This window comes from Taudactylus pleione, unplaced genomic scaffold, assembly GCF_031769625.1.
Source record: "Taudactylus pleione unplaced genomic scaffold, aTauple2 ptg002219l, whole genome shotgun sequence".
NCBI classification, from domain to species: domain Eukaryota; kingdom Metazoa; phylum Chordata; class Amphibia; order Anura; family Myobatrachidae; genus Taudactylus; species Taudactylus pleione.
The window spans coordinates 507,957-529,405 of record NW_028286612.1 but is presented as its reverse complement, the minus strand read 5'-3'; the positions used below and the strand labels follow the sequence as shown (position 1 = coordinate 529,405).

General features: G+C 42.8%; 1 protein-coding gene across 1 annotated transcript in view; it reads left to right on the top strand.

Annotated features, from left to right (window-relative positions):
* The first annotated feature begins 1,042 nt into the window (after positions 1-1,042).
* LOC148431500 (uncharacterized) overlaps positions 1,043-21,449 on the top strand; it is a 163,884-nt gene continuing 143,477 nt past the window's right edge. Inside the window, exon 1 of the mRNA XM_088465981.1 lies at positions 1,043-1,127. The gene's annotated coding sequence lies outside the window, so the exon portion shown is untranslated. The remainder of the gene's footprint in view (positions 1,128-21,449) is intronic.

Below are 21,449 nucleotides of genomic sequence, written 5' to 3'. Positions count from 1 at the left end.
AGTATATAGGTGACATCTCTGTTATGTTCTTGGTCCTGTCTAAGCCTTGTGTTATTATCAGAGTGTGTGATGTGTGTATTAGTGTATATTATATATATATATATAGTATATAGGTGACATCTCTGTTATGTTCTTGGTCCTGTATAAGCCTTGTGTTATTATCAGAGTGTGTGATGTATGTATTAGTGTATATTATATATATATATATATATATATATATAGTATATAGGTGACATCTCTGTTATGTTCTTGGTCCTGTCTAAGCCTTGTGTTATTATCAGAGTGTGTGATGTGTGTATTAGTGTATATATATATATATATATATAGTATATAGGTGACATCTCTGTTATGTTCTTGGTCCTGTATAAGCCTTGTGTTATTATCAGAGTGTGTGATGTGTGTATTAGTGTATATTATATATATATATAGTATATAGGTGACATCTCTGTTATGTTCTTGGTCCTGTATAAGCCTTGTGTTATTATCAGAGTGTGTGATGTGTGTATTAGTGTATATTATATATATATAGTATATAGGTGACATCTCTGTTATGTTCTTGGTCCTGTATAAGCCTTGTGTTATTATCAGAGTGTGTGATGTGTGTATTAGTGTATATTATATATATATATAGTATATAGGTGACATCTCTGTTATGTTCTTGGTCCTGTATAAGCCTTGTGTTATTATCAGAGTGTATGATGTGTGTATTAGTGTATATTATATATATATAGTATATAGGTGACATCTCTGTTCTATCTCAGTACAGGAGGGGAGAGCTCAGCCATGTCACCCCCTAATATATGGTACAGGGCAGCCAGCACCACACACAGCGCCCCCTATATCACACCATCCTACACTCACACTGACGGGAACCCCAAGCCGGGGTTCTCAGCTGTAGCCGGACACTCCAGAGGCAGCGCACAATCCTTTTTCGGATGCTGCGTTCCAACGTACTTCCGCGTTCTACCCAACTTCCGGTCTTTGCGTTCCAGATTGTTCCAGGTTCCGCCCCTTCTTGAGGCCGCTGCGTTCCACCTGGTCCACGCCTCTTCCGCACTGCGCTGAGTTTTTTCTTCCATTAAAAGAACATCCGGGTGTTGTACGGGAGAGAGCGGAGGAGACATCAGGTGATCTACAGGGGGAGCAGCCTGTGGTGTCCTATGTATAGGGGGAGCAGCCTGTGGTGTCCTATGTACAGGGGGAGCAGCCTGTGGTGTCCTATGTACAGAGGGAGCAGCCTGTGGTGTCCTATGTACAAGGGGAGCAGCCTGTGGTGTCCTATGTACAGAGGGAGCAGCCTGTGGTGTCCTATATACAGGGGGAGCAGCCTGTGGAGTCCTATATACAGGGGGAGCAGTCTGTGGTGTCTTATGTACAAGGGGAGCAGCCTGTGGTGTCCTATATACAGGGGGAGCAGCCTGTGGTGTCCTATGTACAAGGGGAGCAGCCTGTGGTGTCCTATATACAGAGGGAGCAGCCTGTGGTGTCCTATGTACAGGGGGAGCAGCCTGTGGAGTCCTATATACAGGGGGAGCAGTCTGTGGTGTCCTGTTATTATTACTATTATTATACAGGGGGAGCAGCCTGTGGTGTCCTGTTATTATTATACAGGGGAGCAGCCTGTGGTGTCCTGTTATAATTATTCTATAGGGGGAGCAGCCTGTGGTGTCCTGTTATTATTATACAGGGGGAGCAGCCTGTGGTGTCCTGTTATTAATATTATACAGGGGGAGCAGCCCGTGTTAACCTGTTATTATTATTATACAGGTGGAGCAGCCTGTGGTGTCCTGTTATTATTATGCAGGGGGAGCAGCCTTTGGTGTTCTGTTATTATTCTTATTATACAGGGGGAGCAGCCTGTGGTGTCCTGTTATTATGATTATACAGGGTGAGCAGCCTGTGGTGTCCTGTTATTATGATTATACAGGGGGAGCAGCCTGTGGTGTCCTGTTACTATTATACAGGGAGAGCAGCCTGTGGTGTCCTGTTATTATTATACAGGGGAGCAGCCTGTGGTGTCCTGTTATTATTATTATACAGGGGGAGCAGCCTGTGGTGTCCTATTATGATTATTATACAGGGGGAGCAGCCTGTGGTGTCCTGTTATTATTATTCTACATGGGGAGCAGCCTGTGGTGTCCTGTTATTATTATTCTATAGGGGGAGCAGCCTGTGGTGTCCTGTTATTATTATACAGGGGTAGCAGCCTGTGGTGTCCTGTTATTATTATTATTATTATTATTATACGGCGGGAGCGCCTGTGGTGTCCTGTTATTATTATTATTATTATACAGGTGGAGCAGCCTGTGGTGTCCTGTTATTATTATAATACAGGGGGAGCAACCTGTGGTGTCCTGTTATTATTATTATACAGAGGGAGCAGCCTGTGGTGTCCTGTTATTGTTATTATACAGGGTGTGGAGCCTGTGTTGTCCTGTTATTGTTATTATACAGGGTGTGGAGCCTGTGTTGTCCTGTTATTAATATTTTACAGGGAGTGCAGCCTGTGGTGTCCTGTTATTATTATTATACAGGGGGAGCGTCTTGTGGTGTCCTGTTATTATTATACAGGGGGAGCAGCTTGTGGTGTCCTGTTATTATTATACAGGGGGAGCAGCCTGTGGTGTCCTGTTATTATTATACAGGGGGCGCAGCTTGTGGTGTCCTGTTATTATTATACAGGGGGAGCAGCTTGTGGTGTCCTGGTCTTATTATACAGGGGGAGCAGCCTGTGGTGTCCTGTTATTATTATTATTCTATTGGGGAAGCAGCCTGTGGTGTCCTGTTATTATTATTATACAGGGGGAGCAGCTTTTGGTGTCCTCTTATTATTAATATACAGGGGGAGCAGCCTGTGGTGTCCTGTTATTATTATTATACAGGGGGAGCAGCCTGTGGTGTCCTGTTATTATTATTATTCTACAGGGGGAGCAGCCTGAGGTGTCCTGTTATTATACAGTGGGAGCAGCCTGTGGTGTCCTGTTATTATTATTATACAGGGGGAGCAGCCTGTGGTGTCCTGTTATTATTATTTTACAGGGGGAGCAGCCTGTGCTGTCCTGTTATTATTATTATACAGGGGGAACAGCCTGTGCTGTCCTGTTATTATTATACAGGGGGAGCAGCTTGTGGTGTCCTGTTATTATTATTATACAGGGGGAGCAGCCTGTGGTGTCCTGTTATTATTATTATACAGGGGGAGCAGCCTGTGGTGTCTTGTTATTATGTTTATTATACAGGGGGAGCAGTCTGTGGTATCCTGTTATTTTTATACAGGGGGAGCAGCTTGTGGTGTCCTGTTATTATTATTATTCTATAGGGGGAGCAGCCTGTGGTGTCCTGTTATTATTATTATTCTATAGGGGGAGCAGCCTGTGGTGTCCTGTTATTATTATTATTATTATTATTTTATAGGGGGAGCAGCCTGTGGTGTCCTGTTATTATTATTATGCAGGGGGGGCAGCCTGTGGTGTCCTGTTATTATTATTATACAGGGGGAGCAGCCTGTGGTATCCTGTCATTATTATTATTCTATAGCGGGAGCAGCCTGTGGTGTCCTGTTATTATTATTCTACAGGGGGAGCAGCCTGTGGTGTCTTATTATTATTATTATTATTATTATTATTATACAGGGGGAGCAGCCTGTGGTGTCCTGTTATTATTATTCAGGGGTAGCAGCCTTTGGTGTTCTGTTATTATTATTATTATTTTACAGGGGGAGCAGCCCGTGGTGTCCTGTTGTTATTATTATACAGGGGGAGTGCCCTGTGGTGTCCTGTTGTTGTTGTTATTTTACAGGGGGAGCAGCCCGAGGTGTCCTGTTATTATTATTATTATTATTATTATTCAAGGGGGAGCAGCCTGTGGTGTCCTGTTATTATTATGCAGGGGGAGCAGCCTTTGGTGTTCTGTTATTATTATTATTATACAGGGGGAGCAGCCTGTGGTGTCCTGTTATTATGATTATACAGGGTGAGCAGCCTGTGGTGTCCTGTTATTATTATTATACAGGGGGAGCAGCCTGTGGTTTCCTATTATTATTATACAAGGGAGCAGCCTGTGGTGTCCTGTTATTATTATTTTACAGGGGGAGCAGCCTGTGGTGTCCTATTATGATTATTATACAGGGGGAGCAGCCTGTGGTGTCCTGTTATTATTATTATTATTATTATTCTACAGGGGGAGCAGCCTGTGGTGTCCTGTTATTATTAATCTATAGGGGGAGCAGCCTGTGGTGTCCTGTTATTATTATTATACAGGGGGAGCAGCCTGTGGTGTCCTATTATGATTATTATACAGGGGGAGCAGCCTGTGGTGTCCTGTTATTATTATTATTATACAGGGGGAGCAGCCTGTGGTGTCCTGTTATTATTATTCTATAAGGGGAGCAGCCTGTGGTGTCCTGTTATTATTATTATACAGGGGGAGCAGCCTGTGGTGTCCTTTTATGATTATTATACAGGGGGAGCAGCCTGTGGTGTCCTGTTATTATTATTCTACAGGGGGAGCAGCCTGTGGTGTCCTGTTATTATTATTTTATAGGGGGAGCAGCCTGTGGTGTCCTGTTATTATTATACAGGGGTAGCAGTCTGTGGTGTCCTGTTATTATTATTATTATTATTATTATTATTATTATACAGGGGGAGCAGCCTGTGGTGTCCTGTTATTATTATTATTATTATTATTATACAAGTGGAGCAGCCTGTTGTCTCCTGTTATTATTATAATACAGGGGGAGCAGCCTGTGGTGTCCTGTTATTATTATAATACAGGGGGAGCAACCTGTGGTGTCCTGTTATTATTATTATACAGAGGGAGCAGCCTGTGGTGTCCTGTTATTGTTATTATACAGGGTGTGGAGCCTGTGTTGTCCTGTTATTAATATTTTACAGGGAGTGCAGCCTGTGGTGTCCTGTTATTATTATTATACAGGGGGAGCGTCTTGTGGTGTCCTGTTATTATTATACAGGGGGAGCAGCTTGTGGTGTCCTGTTATTATTATACAGGGGGAGCAGCCTGTGGTGTCCTGTTATTATTATACAGGGGGCGCAGCTTGTGGTGTCCTGTTATTATTATACAGGGGGAGCAGCTTGTGGTGTCCTGGTCTTATTATACAGGGGGAGCAGCCTGTGGTGTCCTGTTATTATTATTATTCTATTGGGGGAGCAGCCTGTGGTGTCCTGTTATTATTATTATTATTATACAGGGGGAGCAGCTTTTGGTGTCCTCTTATTATTAATATACAGGGGGAGCAGCCTGTGGTGTCCTGTTATTATTATTATACATGGGGAGCAGACTGTGGTGTCCTGTTATTATTATTATACAGGGGGAGCAGCCTGTGGTGTCCTGTTATTATTATTATTCTACAGGGGGAGCAGCCTGAGGTGTCCTGTTATTATACAGTGGGAGCAGCCTGTGGTGTCCTGTTATTATTATTATACAGGGGGAGCAGCCTGTGGTGTCCTGTTATTATTATTTTACAGGGGGAGCAGCCTGTGCTGTCCTGTTATTATTATTATACAGGGGGAACAGCCTGTGCTGTCCTGTTATTATTATACAGGGGGAGCAGCTTGTGGTGTCCTGTTATTATTATTATACAGGGGGAGCAGCCTGTGGTGTCCTGTTATTATTATTATACAGGGGGAGCAGCCTGTGGTGTCTTGTTATTATGTTTATTATACAGGGGGAGCAGTCTGTGGTATCCTGTTATTTTTATACAGGGGGAGCAGCTTGTGGTGTCCTGTTATTATTATTATTCTATAGGGGGAGAAGCCTGTGGTGTCCTGTTATTATTATTATTATTTTATAGGGGGAGCAGCCTGTGGTGTCCTGTTATTATTATTATGCAGGAGGAGCAGCCTGTGGTGTCCTGTTATTATTATTATACAGGGGGAGCAGCCTGTGGTATCCTGTCATTATTATTATTCTATAGCGGGAGCAGCCTGTGGTGTCCTGTTATTATTATTCTACAGGGGGAGCAGCCTGTGGTGTCTTATTATTATTATTATTATTATACAGGGGGAGCAGCCTGTGGTGTCCTGTTATTATTATTCAGGGGTAGCAGCCTTTGGTGTTCTGTTATTATTATTATTATTTTACAGGGGGAGCAGCCCGTCTTGTCCTGTTGTTATTATTATACAGGGGGAGTGCCCTGTGGTGTCCTGTTGTTGTTGTTATTTTACAGGGGGAGCAGCCCGTGGTGTCCTGTTGTTGTTGTTATTATTATTATTATTATTATTATTATTCTAGGGGGAGCAGCCTGTGGTGTCCTGTTATTATTATGCAGGGGGAGCAGCCTTTGGTGTTCTGTTATTATTATTATTATACAGAGGGAGCAGCCTGTGGTGTCCTGTTATTATGATTATACAGGGTGAGCAGCCTGTGGTGTCCTGTTATTATTATTATACAGGGGGAGCAGCCTGTGGTTTCCTATTATTTTTATACAAGGGAGCAGCCTGTGGTGTCCTGTTATTATTATTTTACAGGGGGAGCAGCCTGTGGTGTCCTATTATGATTATTATACAGGGGGAGCAGCCTGTGGTGTCCTGTTATTATTATTATTATTATTATTATTATTCTACAGGGGGAGCAGCCTGTGGTGTCCTGTTATTATTAATCTATAGGGGGAGCAGCCTGTGGTGTCCTGTTATTATTATTATACAGGGGGAGCAGCCTGTGGTGTCCTATTATGATTATTATACAGGGGGAGCAGCCTGTGGTGTCCTGTTATTATTATTATTATTATTATTATACAGGGGGAGCAGCCTGTGGTGTCCTGTTATTATTATTCTATAAGGGGAGCAGCCTGTGGTGTCCTGTTATTATTATTATACAGGGGGAGCAGCCTGTGGTGTCCTTTTATGATTATTATACAGGGGGAGCAGCCTGTGGTGTCCTGTTATTATTATTCTACAGGGGGAGCAGCCTGTGGTGTCCTGTTATTATTATTTTATAGGGGGAGCAGCCTGTGGTGTCCTGTTATTATTATTATTATTATACAAGTGGAGCAGCCTGTTGTCTCCTGTTATTATTATAATACAGGGGGAGCAGCCTGTGGTGTCCTGTTATTATTATAATACAGGGGGAGCAACCTGTGGTGTCCTGTTATTATTATTATTATACAGATCGAGCAGCCTGTGGTGTCCTGTTATTGTTATTATACAGCGTGTGGAGCCTGTGTTGTCCTGTTATTAATATTATACAGGGGTGCAGCCTGTGGTGTCCTGTTATTATTATTATACAGGGGGAGCGTCTTGTGGTGTCCTGTTATTATTATACAGGGGGAGCAGCTTGTGGTGTCCTGTTATTATTATACAGGGGGAGCAGCCTGTGGTGTCCTGTTATTATTATACAGGGGGAGCAGCTTGTGGTGTCCTGTTATTATTATACAGGGGGAACAGCTTGTGGTGTCCTGGTCTTATTATACAGGGGGAGCAGCCTGTGTTGTCCTGTTATTATTATTATTCTATTGGGGGAGCAGCCTGTGGTGTCCTGTTATTATTATTATACAGGGGGAGCAGCTTTTGGTGTCCTTTTATTATTATTATAGAGGGGTAGCAGCCTGTGGTGTCCTCTTATTATTATTATACAGGGGTAGCAGCCTGTGGTGTCCTGTTATTATTATTATACAGGGGGAGCAGCCTGTGGTGTCCTGTTATTATTATTATACATGGGGAGCAGACTGTGGTGTCCTGTTATTATTATTATACAGGGGGAGCAGCCTGTGGTGTCCTGTTATTATTATTATTCTACAGGGGGAGCAGCCTGAGGTGTCCTGTTATTATACAGTGGGAGCAGCCTGTGGTGTCCTGTTATTATTATTATACAGGGGGAGCAGCCTGTGGTGTCCTGTTATTATTATTTTACAGGGGGAGCAGCCTGTGCTGTCCTGTTATTATTATTATACAGGGGGAACAGCCTGTGCTGTCCTGTTATTATTATACAGGGGGAGCAGCTTGTGGTGTCCTGTTATTATTATTATACAGGGGGAGCAGCCTGTGGTGTCCTTTTATTATTATTATACAGGGGGAGGAGCCTGTGGTGTCTTGTTATTATTTTTATTATACAGGGGGAGCAGCTTGTGGTGTCCTGTTATTATTATTATTCTATAGGGGGAGCAGCCTGTGGTGTCCTGTTATTATTATTATACAGGGGGAGCAGCCTGTTGTGTCCTGTTATTATTATTATTATTCTATAGGGGGAGCAGCCTGTGGTGTCCTGTCATTATTATTATTATGCAGGTGGAGCAGCCTGTGGTGTCCTGTTATTATTATTATACAGGGGGAGCAGCCTGTGGTATCCTGTTATTATTATTATTCTATAGGGGGAGCAGCCTGTGGTGTCCTGTTATTATTATTATACAGGGGGAGCAGCCTGTGGTGTCTTATTATTATTATTATTATTATACAGGGGGAGCAGCCTGTGGTGTCCTGTTATTATTATTCAGGGGTAGCAGCCTTTGGTGTTCTTTTATTATTATTATTATTATACAGGGGGAGCAGCCCGTGGTGTCCTGTTGTTATTATTATACAGGGGGAGTGCCCTGTGGTGTCCTGTTGTTGTTGTTATTTTACATGGGGAGCAGCCCGTGGTGTCCTGTTGTTGTTGTTGTTGTTATTATTATTATTATTATTATACAAGGGGGAGCAGCCTGTGGTGTCCTGTTATTATTATGCAGGGGGAGCAGCCTTTGGTGTTCTGTTATTATTATTATACAGGGGGAGCAGCCTGTGGTGTCCTGTTATTATGATTATACAGGGTGAGCATCCTGTGGTTTCCTGTTCTTATTATTATACAGGGGGAGCAGCCTGTGGTTTCCTATTATTATTATACAAGGGAGCAGCCTGTGGTGTCCTGTTATTATTATTTTACAGGGGGAGCAGCCTGTGGTGTCCTATTATGATTATTATACAGGGGGAGCAGCCTGTGGTGTCCTGTTATTATTAATCTATAGGGGGAGCAGCCTGTGGTGTCCTGTTATTATTATTATTATACAGGGGGAGCAGCCTGTGGTGTCCTATTATGATTATTATACAGGGGGAGTAGCCTGTGGTGTCCTGTTATTATTATTATTATTATTATACAGGGGGAGCAGCCTGTGGTGTCCTGTTATTATTATTCTATAAGGGGAGCAGCCTGTGGTGTCCTGTTATTATTATTATTATTATTCAGAGGGAGCAGCCTGTGGTGTCCTGTTATTGTTATTATACAGGGGGAGCAGCCAGTGGTGTCCTGTTATTATTATTATTCAGAGGGAGCAGCCTGTGGTGTCCTGTTATTCTTATTATACAGGGGGAGCAGCCAGTGGTGTCCTGTTATTATTATTATTATTATACAGGGGGAGCAGCCTGTGGTGTCCTGTTTTTATTATTCTATAGGGGGAGCAGCCTGTGGTGTCCTGTTATTATTATTATGCAGGGGGAGCAGCTTGTGGTGTCCTGTTATTATTATTATTCTATAGGGGGAGCAGACTGTGGTGTCCTGTTATTATTATTATACAGGGGGAGCAGCCTGTGGTGTCCTGTTATTATTATTATACAGGGGGAGCAGCCTGTGGTCTCCTGTTATTATTATACAGGGGGAGCAGCCTGTGGTGTCCTGTTATTATTATTATTATTATTATTATTATTATTATTATTATTATACAGGGGGAGCAGTCTGTGGTGTCCTGCTATTATTATTATACAGGGGGAGCAGCCTGTGGTGTCCTGTTATTATTATTCAGAGGGAGCAGCCTGTGGTGTCCTGTTATTATTATTATTATACAGGGGGAGCAGCCTATTGTGTCCTGTTATTATTATTATACAGGGGGAGCAGCCTGTGGTGTCCTGTTATTATTATTATACAGGGGGAGCATCCTGTAGTGTCCTATTATTATTATTATTATTCTATAGGGGGAGCAGCCTGTGGTGTCCTGTTATTATTATTATACAGGGGGAGCAGCCTGTGGTGTCCTGTTATTATTATACAGGGGGAGCAGCTTGTGGTGTCCTGTTATTATTATACAGGGGGAGCAGCTTGTGGTGTCCTGTTATTATTATTATTATTATTATACAGGGGGAGCAGCCTGTGGTGTCCTGTTATTATTATTCTATAGGGGGAGCAGCCTGTGGTGTCCTGTTATTATTATTATACAGGGGGAGCAGCCTGTGGTGTCCTGTTATTATTATTCTATAGGGGGAGCAGCCTGTGGTGTCCTCTTATTATTATACAGGGGGAGCAGCCTGTGGTGTCCTGTTCTTATTTTTATATAGCAGGAGCAGCCTGTTGTGTCCTGTTATTATTATTATACAGGGGGAGCAGCCTGTGGTGTCCTGTTATTATTATTATACAGAGGGAGCAGCCTGTGGTGTCCTGTTATTTTTATTATACAGGGGGAGCAGCCTGTGGTGTCCTGTTATTATTATTATACAGGGGGAGCAGTCTGTGGTGTCCTGTTATTATTATTATACAGGGGGAGCAGCCTGTGGTGTCATATTATTATTATACAGGGGGAGCAGCCTGTGGTGTCCTGTTGTTATTATTCAACAGGGGGAGCAGCCTGTGGTGTCCTTTTATTATTATACAGGGGGAGCAGCCTGTGGTGTCCTGTTATTATTATACAGGGGGAGCAGCTTGTGGTGTCCTGTTATTATTATAATTATTTTTATTATTATACAGGGGGAGCAGCCTGTGGTGTCCTGTTATTATTATTATTATACAGGGGGTGCAGCTTGTGGTGTCCTGTTATTATTATTATACAGGGGGAGCAGCTGGTGGTGTCCTGTTATTATTATTATACAGGGGGAGCAGCCTGTGGTGTCCTGGTATTATTATTCTATAGGGGAAGCAGCCTGTGGTGTCCTATTATTATTATTATACAGGGGGAGCAGCCTGTGGTGTCCTGTTATTTTTATTATACAGGAGGAGCAGCCTGTGGTGTCCTATTATTATTATTGTAATTGGGGGAGCAGCCTGTGGTGTCCTGTTATTATTATTCAACAGGGGGAGCAGCCTGTGGTGTCCTGTTATTATTATTATACAGGGGGAGCAGCCTGTGGTGTCCTGTTATTATTGTACAGGGGGAGCAGCTTGTGGTGTCCTGTTATTATTATTATACAGGGGTAGCAGCCTGTGGTGTCCTGTTATTATTATTATACAGGGGTGCAGCCTGTGGTGTCCTGTTATTATTATTATACAGGGGGAGCAGACTGTGGTGTCCTGTTATTATTATTATTATTCTATAGGGGGAGCTGACTGTGGTGTCCTGTTATTATTATTATACAGGGGGATCAGCCTGTGGTGTCCTGTTATTAATATTATACAGGGGGAGTGGCCTGTGGTGTCCTGTTATTATTATTATACAGGGGGAGCGGCCTGTGGTGTCCTGTTATTATTATTATTATTATACAGTGGGAGCAGCTTGTGGTGTCCTGTTATTATTATACAGAGGGAGCAGCTTGTGGTGTCCTGTTATTATTATTATACAGGGGGAGCAGCCTGTGTTGTCCTGTTTTTATTATACAGGGGGAGCAGCTTGTGGTGTCCTGTTATTATTATACAGGGGGAGCAGCCTGTGGTGTCCTGTTATTATTATTCTATAGTGGAAGCAGCCTGTGGTGTCCTGTTATTATTATTATACAGGGGGAGCAGCCTGTGGTGTCCTGTTATTTTTATTATACAGGGGGAGCAGCTTGTGGTGTCCTGTTATTATTATACTGGGGGAGCAGCCTGTGGTGTCCTGTTATTATTATATAGGGGGAGCAGCTTGTGGTGTCCTGTTATTATTATAATTATTTTTATTATTATACAGGGGGAGCAGCCTGTGGTGTCCTGTTATTATTATACAGGGGGAGCAGCTTGTGGTGTCCTGTTATTAATATTATACAGAGGGAGCAGCCTGTGGTGTCCTGTTATTATTATTATACAGGGGGAGCAGCCTGTGGTGTCCTGTTATTATAATTATACAGGGGGAGCAGCTTGTGGTGTCCTGTTATTATTATACAGGGGGAGCAGCTTGTGGTGTCCTGTTATTATTATTATTGTTATTATTATTATACAGGGGGAGCAGCCTGTGGTGTCCTGTTATTATTATACAGGCGGAGCAGCCTGTGGTGTCCTCTAATTATTATGCAGGGGAGCAGCCTTTGGTGTTCTGTTATTATTATTATTATACAGGGGGAGCAGCCTGTGGTGTCCTGTTATTATTATTATACAGGGGGAGCAGCCTGTGGTGTCCTGTTATTATAATTATACAGGGGGAAGCAGCCTGTGTTGTCCTGTTATTATTATTATACAGGGGGAGCAGCCTGTGGTGTCCTGTTATTATTATTATACAGGGGGAGCAGCCTGTGGTGTCCTGTTATTGTTATTATTATTATTATTATTATTATTATTATTATTATACAGGGGGAGCAGCCTGTGGTGCCCTGTTATTATTACTATTATTATACAGGGGGAGCAGCCTGTGGTGCCCTGTTATTATTATCATACAGGGGGAGCAGCCTGTGGTGTCCTGTTATTATTATAATACAAGGGGAGCAGCCTGTGGTGTCCTATTATTATTATTATTATTATTATTATACAGGGGGAGCAGCTTGTGGTGTCCTATTATAATTATACAGGATGAGCAACCTGTAGTGTCCTGTTATTATTATTATTATTATACCGGGGGAGCAGCCTGTGGTGTCCTGTTATTATTATACAGGTTGAGCAGCTTGTGGTGTCCGGTTGTTTTAATTATACAGGGGGAGCAGCCTGTGGTGTCCTCTTATTATTATTATACAGGGGGAGCAGCCTGAGGTGTCCTGTTATTATACAGTGGGAGCAGCCTGTGGTGTCCTGTTATTATGATTATACAGGGGGAGCAGCCTGTGGTGTCCTGTTATTATGATTATACAGGGGGAGCAGCCTGTGGTGTCCTGTTATTATTATTATTATACAGGGGGAGCAGCCAGTCGTGTCCTGTTATTATTATTATACAGGGGGAGCAGCCTGTGGTGTCCTGTTACTATTATACAGGGGGAGCAGCCTGTGGTGTCCTGTTGTTATTATTATTATACAGGGTGAGCAGCCTGTGGTGTCCTGTTATTATTATATAGGGGGAGCTGCCGGTGGTGTCCTGTTATTATTATTATACAGACGGAGCAGCCTGTGGTGTCTTGTTATTTTTATTATTATACAGGGGGAGCAGCCTGTGGTGTCCTGTTATTATTATAAAGGGGGAGCAGCCTGTGGTGTCCTGTTATTATTATTCTATAGGGGGAGCAGCCTGTGGTATCCTGTTATTATTATTATACAGGGGAGCAGCCTGTGGTGTCCTGTTATTATTATTATTATTATACAGGGTGAGCAGCCTGTGGTGTCCTATTATTAAAAATAACGACACCACAGGCTGCTCCCCCTGTATAATAATAATAATAGGACACGACAGGCTGCTCACCCTGTATAATAATAATAACAGGACACCACAGGCTGCTCCCCCTGTATAATAATATTATACAGGGGGAGCAGCCTGTGGTGTCCTATTATTATTATTATAAATGGGGGAGCAGCCTGTGGTGTCCTGTTGTTATTATTCAATAGGGGGAGCAGCCTGTGGTGTCCTGTTATTATTATACAGGGGGAGCAGCTTGTGGTGTCCTGTTATTATTATTATTATACAGGGGTAGCAGCCTGTGGTGTCCTGTTATTATTATTATACAGGGGGAGCAGCCTGTGGTGTCCTGTTATTATTATTATACAGGGGGTGCAGCTTGTGGTGTCCTGTTATTATTATTATTATACAGGGGGAGCAGCCTGTGGTGTCCTGTTATTATTATTATACAGGGGGAGCAGACTGTGGTGTCCTGTTATTATTATTATTCTATAGGGGGAGCAGACTGTGGTGTCCTGTTATTATTATTATACAGGGGGAGCAGCCTGTGGTGTCCTGTTATTATTATTATTATACAGGGGGAGCAGCTTGTGGTGTCCTGTTATTATTATTGGTATTATTATTATACAGGGGGAGCAGCCTGTGGTGTCCTGTTATTATTATTATACTGGTGGAGCAGACTGTGGTATCCTGTTATTATTATTATTCTATAGGGGGAGCAGACTCTGGTGTCCTGTTATTATTATTATACAGGGGGAGCAGCCTGTGGTGTCCTGTTATTATTATTATTATACAGGGGGAGCGGCCTGTGGTGTCCTGTTATTATTATTATACAGGGGGAGCAGCCTGTGGTGTCCTTTTATTATTATTATACAGGGGGAGCAGCCTGTGGTGTCCTGTTATTATTATTATTATACAGGGGGAGCAGCTTGTGGTGTCCTGTTGTTATTATTATTATTATTATTATTATACAGGGTTAGCAGCCTGTGGTGTCCTGTTATTATTATACAGGGGGAGCAGCTTGTGGTGTCCTGTTATTATTATTATACAGGGGGAGCAGCCTGTGGTGTCCTGTTATTATTATTCTATAGGGGGAGCAGCCTGTGGTGTCCTGTTATTATTATTATACAGGGGGAGCAGCCTGTGGTGTCCTGTTATTATTATTCTATAGGGGGAGCAGCCTGTGGTGTCCTGTTATTATTATTATACAGGGGAGCAGCCTGTGGTGTCCTGTTATTATTATTATACAGGGTGAGCAGCCTGTGGTGTCCTGTTATTATTATTATACAGGGGGAGCAGCCTGTGGTGTCCTATTATTATTATTATAAAGGGGGAGCAGCTTGTGGTGTCCTGTTATTATTATTCAATAGGGGGAGCAGCCTGTGGTGTCCTGTTATTATTATACAGGGGGAGCAGCTTGTGGTGTCCTGTTATTATTATTATACAGGGGTAGCAGCCTGTGGTGTCCTGTTATTATTATTATACAGGGGGAGCAGCCTGTGGTGTCCTGTTATTATTATTATTATACAGGGGGAGCAGCCTGTGGTGTCCTGTTATTATTATTATACAGGGGGAGCAGACTGTGGTGTCCTGTTATTATTATTCTATAGTGGGAGCAGACTGTGGTGTCCTGTTATTATTATAATACAGGGGGAGCAGCCTGTGGTGTCCTGTTGTTATTATTATTATTATTATACAGGGGGAGCAGCTTGTGGTGTCCTGTTATTATTATTATTGTTATTATTATTATACAGGGGGAGCAGCCTCTGGTGTCCTGTTATTATTATTATACAGGGGGAGCAGACTGTGGTGTCCTGTTATTATTATTATTCTATAGGGGGAGCAGACTGTGGTGTCCTGTTATTATTATTCAGGGGGAGCAGCCTGTGGTGTCCTGTTATTATTATTATACAGGGGGAGCGGCCTGTGGTGTCCTGTTATTATTATTATACAGGGGGAGCGGCCTGTGGTGTCCTTTTATTATTATTATACAGGGGGAGCAGCCTGTGGTGTCCTGTTATTATTATTATTATACAGGGGGAGCAGCCTGTGGTGTCCTGTTATTATTATTTTTATACAGGGGGAGCAGCTTGTGGTGTCCTGATAATAATAATAATAATAATAATAATAATATTATACAGGGGGAGCAGCCTGTTGTGTGCTGTTATTATTATTATACAGGGGAGCAGCCTGTGGTGTCCTGTTATTATTATTATTATACAGGGTGAGCAGCCTGTGGTGTCCTATTATTAAAAATAACAGGACACCACAGGCTGCTCCCCCTGTATAATAATAATAATAGGACACGACAGGCTGCTCACCCTGTATAATAATAATAACAGGACACCACAGGCTGCTCCCCCTGTATAATAATATTATACAGGGGGAGCAGCCTGTGGTGTCCTATTATTATTATTATAAATGGGGGAGCAGCCTGTGGTGTCCTGTTGTTATTATTCAATAGGGGGAGCAGCCTGTGGTGTCCTGTTATTATTATACAGGGGGAGCAGCTTGTGGTGTCCTGTTATTATTATTATACAGGGGTAGCAGCCTGTGGTGTCCTGTTATTATTATTATTGTTGTTATTCTTATACAGGGGGAGCAGCCTCTGGTGTCCTGTTATTATGATTATACAGGGGGAGCAGACTGTGGTGTCCTGTTATTATTATTATTCTATAGGGGGAGCAGACTGTGGTGTCCTGTTATTATTATTCAGGGGGAGCAGCCTGTGGTGTCCTGTTATTATTATTATACAGGGGGAGCGGCCTGTGGTGTCCTGTTATTATTATTATACAGGGGGAGCAGCCTGTGGTGTCCTTTTATTATTATTATACAGGGGGAGCAGCCTGTGGTGTCCTGTTATTATTATTCAACAGGGGGAGCAGCCTGTGGTGTCCTGTTATTATTATACAGGGGGAGCAGGTTGTGGTGTCCTGTTATTATTATTATTATACAGGGGGAGCAGCCTGTGGTGTCCTGTTATTATTATATAGGGGGAGCAGCTTGTGGTGTCCTGTTATTATTATTATACAGGGATAGCAGCCTGTGGTGTCCTGTTATTATTATTATACAGAGGGAGCAGCCTGTGGTGTCCTGTTGTTATTATTATACAGGGGGAGCAGACTGTGGTGTCCTCTTATTATTATTATTATTCTATAGGGGGAGCAGACTGTATTGTCCTGTTATTATTATTATACAGGGGGAGCAGCCTGTGCTATCCTGTTATTATTATTATTATACAGGGGGAGCAGCCTGTGTTGTCCTGGTATTATTATTCTATAGGGGAAGCAGCCTGTGGTGTCCTATTATTATTATACAAGTGGAGCAGCCTGTGGTATCCTGTTATTATTATACAGGGGGAGTAGCTTGTGGTGTCCTGTTATTATTATACAGGGGGAGCAGCTTGTGGTGTCCGGTTATTATTATTATACAGGGGGAGCAGCCTGTGGTGTCCTGTTATTATTATTATACAGGGGGAACAGCCTGTGGTGTTCTGGTATTATTATTCTATAGGGGAAGCAGCCTGTGGTGTCCTGTTATTATTATTATACAGGGGGAGCAGCCTGTGGTGTCCTGTTATTTTTATTATACAGGGGGAGCAGCTTGTGGTGTCCTGTTATTATTATATTTATTTTTATTATTATACAGGGGGAGCAGCCTGTGGTGTCCTGTTATTATACAGGGGGAGCAGCCTGTGGTGTCCTGTTATTATTATTCTTTAGGGGGAGCTGCCTGTGGTGTCCTGTTATTATTATACAGGGGGAGCAGCCTGTGTTGTCCTGGTATTATTATTCTATATGGGAAGCAGCCTGTGGTGTCCTATTATTATTATACAGGGGGAGCAGCCTATGGTGTCCTGTTATTTTTATTATACAGGGGGAGCAGCCTGTGATGTCCTATTATTATTATTATACAGGGGGAGCAGCCTGTGGTGTCCTGTTATAATTATTCATCAGGGGGAGCAGCCTGTGGTGTCCTGTTGTTGTTATTATACAGGGGGAGCAGCCTGTGGTGTCCTGTTATTATTATTATTATTATATAGGGGGAGCAGCTTGTGGTGTCCTGTTATTATTATTATTATTATTATTATTATTATTATACAGGGGGAGCAGCCTGTGGTGTCCTGTTATTATTATACAGGGGAAGCAGCTTGTGGTGTCCTGTTATTATTATTATACAGGGGGAGCAGCCTGTAGTGTCCTGTTGTTGTTATACAGGGGGAGCAGCTTGTGGTGTCCAGTTATTATTATACACTGGGAGCAGCCTGTGGTGGCCTGTTATTATTATTCTATTGGGGGAGCAGCCTGTGGTGTCCTGTTATTATTATTATACAGAGAGAGCAGCCTGTGGTGTCCTGTTATTATTATTATTCAGAGAGAGCAGCCTGTGGTGTCCTGTTATTATTATTATACAGGGGGAGCAGCCTGTGATGTCCTGTTATTATAATTATACAGGGGGAGCAGCCTGTGGTGTCCTGGTATTATTATTCTATAAGGGAAGCAGCCTGGTGTGTCCTCTTATTATTATTATACAGGGGGAGCAGCCTGTGGTGTCCTGTTATTTTTATTATACAGAAGGAGCAGCTTGTGGTGTCCTGTTATTATTATTATACAGGGGGAGCAGCCTCTGGTGTCCTGTTATTATTATACATGGGGAGCAGCTTGTGGTGTCCTGTTATTATTATAATTATTTTTATTATTATACAGGGGGAGCAGCCTGTGGTGTCCTGTTATTATTATTATACAGGGGGAGCAGCCTGTGGTGTCCTGTTATTACTATTATATAGGGGGAGCAGCCTGTGGTGTCCTGTTATTATTATACAGGGGGAGCAGCTTGTGGTGTCCTGTTATTATTATTATACAGGGGGAGCAGCCTGTGGTGTCCTGTTATTATTATTCTATAGGGGGAGCAGCCTGTGGTGTCCTGTTATTATTATTATACAGGGGGAGCAGCCTGTGTTGTCCTGGTATTATTATTCTATAGGGGAAGCAGCCTGTGGTGTCCTATTATTATTATACAGGGGGAGCAGCCTGTGGTGTCCTGTTATTATTATACAGGGGGAGCAGCTTGTGGTGTCCTGTTATTATTATACAGGGGGAGCAGCTTGTGGTGTCCTGTTATTATTATACAGGGGGAGCAGCTTGTGGTGTCCTGTTATTATTATACAGGGGGAGCAGCCTGTGGTGTCCTGTTATTATTATAATTATTTTTATTATTATACAGGGGGAGCAGCCTGTGGTGTCCTGTTATTATTATTATACAGGGGGAGCAGCCTGTGGTGTCCTGTTATTATTATTATACAGGGGGAGCAGCTTGTGGTGTCCTGTTATTATTATTATACAGGGGGAGCAGCTTGTGGTGTCCTGTTATTATTATTATACAGGGGGAGCAGCCTGTGGTGTCCTGTTATTATTATTCTTTAGGGGGAGCAGCCTGTGGTGTCCTGTTATTATTATTATACAGGGTGAGCAGCCTGTGTTGTCCTGGTATTATTATTCTATAGGGGAAGCAGCCTGTGGTGTCCTATTATTATTATTATACAGGGGGAGCAGCCTGTGGTGTCCTGTTATTATTATACAGGGGGAGCAGCTTGTGGTGTCCTGTTATTATTATACAGGGGGAGCAGCTTGTGGTGTCCTGTTATTATTATTATACAGGGGGAGCAGCCTGTGGTGTCCTGTTATTATTATTATACAGGGGGAGCAGCCTGTGGTGTCCTGGTATTATTATTCTATAGGGGAAGCAGCCTGTAGTGTCCTGTTATTATTATTATACAGGGGGAGCAGCCTGTGGTGTCCTGTTATTTTTATTATACAGTGGGAGCAGCTTGTGGTGTCCTGTTGTTATTATTATTATTATTATTATTATTATACAAGGGGAGCAGCCTGTGGTGTCCTGTTATTATTATACAGGGGGAGCAGCCTGTGGTGTCCTGTTATTATACAGGGGGAGCCGCTTGTGGTGTCCTGTTATTATTATAATTATTTTTATTATTATACAGGGGGAGCAGCCTGTGGTGTCCTGTTATTATTATTATACAGGGGGAGCAGCCTGTGGTGTCCTGTTATTATTATACAGGGGGAGCAGCCTGTGGTGTCCTGTTATTATTATTCTTTAGGGGGAGCTGCCTGTGGTGTCCTGTTATTATTATACAGGGGGAGCAGCCTGTGTTGTCCTGGTATTATTCTATAGGGGAAGCAGCCTGTGGTGTCCTATTATAATTATTATACAGGGGGAGCAGCCTGTGGTGTCCTGTTATTATTATTATACAGGGGGAGCAGCCTGTGGTGTCCTGTTATTATTATACAGGGGGAGCAGCTTGTGGTGTCCTGTTATTATTATAATTATTTTTATTATACAGGGGGAGCAGCCTGTGGTGTCCTGTTATTATTATTATACAGGGGGAGCAGCCTGTAGTGTCCTGTTATTATTATTATACTGGGGGAGCAGCCTGTGGTGTCCTGTTATTATTATAAAGGGGGAGCAGCCTGTGGTGTCCTGTTATTATTATTCTTTAGGGGGAGCAGCCTGTGGTGTCCTGTTATTATTATTATACAGAGAGAGCAGCCTGTGGTGTCCTGTTATTATAATTATACAGGGGGAGCAGCCTGTGGTGTCCTCGTATTATTATTCTTTAGGGGAAGCAGCCTGGTGTGTCTTCTTATTATTATTATACAGGGGGAGCAGCCTGTGGTGTCCTGTTATTTTTATTATACAGGGGGAGCAGCTTGTGGTGTCCTGTTATTATTATTATACAGGGGGAGCAGCCTGTGGTGTCCTGTTATTATTATACAGGGGGAGCAGCTTGTGGTGTCCTGTTATTATTATAATTATTTGTATTATTATACAGGGGGAGCAGCCTGTGGTGTCCTGTTATTATTATTATACAGGGGGAGCAGCCTGTGGTGTCCTGTTATTATTTTTATACAGGGGGAGCAGCCTGTGGTGTCCTGTTAATATTATTCTATAGAGGGAGCAGCCTGTGGTGTCCTGTTATTATTATACAGGGGGAGCAGCTTGTGGTGTCCTGTTATTATTATTATACAGGGGGAGCAGCCTGTGGTGTCCTGTTATTATTATTCTATAGGGGGAGCAGCCTGTGGTGTCCTGTTATTATTATTCTATAGGGGGAGCAGCCTGTGGTGTCCTGTTATTATTATTATACAAGGGGAGCAGCCTGTGTTGTCCTGGTATTATTATTCTATAGGGGAAGCAGCCTGTGGTGTCCTATTATTATTATACAGGGGGAGCAGCCTGTGGTGTCCTATTATTATTATACAGGGGGAGCAGCTTGTGGTGTCCTGTTATTATTATACAGGGGGAGCAGCTTGTGGTGTCCTGTTATTATTATACAGGGGGAGCAGCCTGTGGTGTCCTGTTATTATTATAATTATTTTTATTATTATACAGGGGGAGCAGCCTGTGGTGTCCTGTTATTATTATTATACAGGGGGAGCAGCCTGTGGTGTCCTGTTATTATTATTATACAGGGGGAGCAGCCTGTGGTGTCCTGTTATTTTTATTATACAGTGGGAGCAGCTTGTGGTGTCCTGTTATTATTATTATTATTATTATTATTATACAGGGGGAGCAGCCTGTGGTGTCCTGTTATTATTATACAGGGGGAGCAGCCTGTGGTGTCCTGTTATTATTATTCTTTAGGGGGAGCTGCCTGTGGTGTCCTGTTATTATTATACAGGGGGAGCAGCCTGTGTTGTCCTGGTATTATTATTCTATAGGGGAAGCAGCCTGTGGTGTCCTATTATTATTATTATACAGGGGGAGCAGCCTGTGGTGTCCTGTTATTAATATTATACAGGGGGAGCAGCCTGTGGTGTCCTGTTATTATTATACAGGGGGAGCAGCCTGTGGTGTCCTGTTATTATTATTATACAGGGGGAGCAGCCTGTGGTGTCCTGTTATTATTATACAGGGGGAGCAGCTTGTGGTGTCCTGTTATTATTATAATTATTTTTATTATTATACAGGGGGAGCAGCCTGTGGTGTCCTATTATTATTATTATACAGGGGGAGCAGCCTGTGGTGTCCTGTTATTATTATTATACAGGGGGAGCAGCCTGTGGTGTCCTGTTAT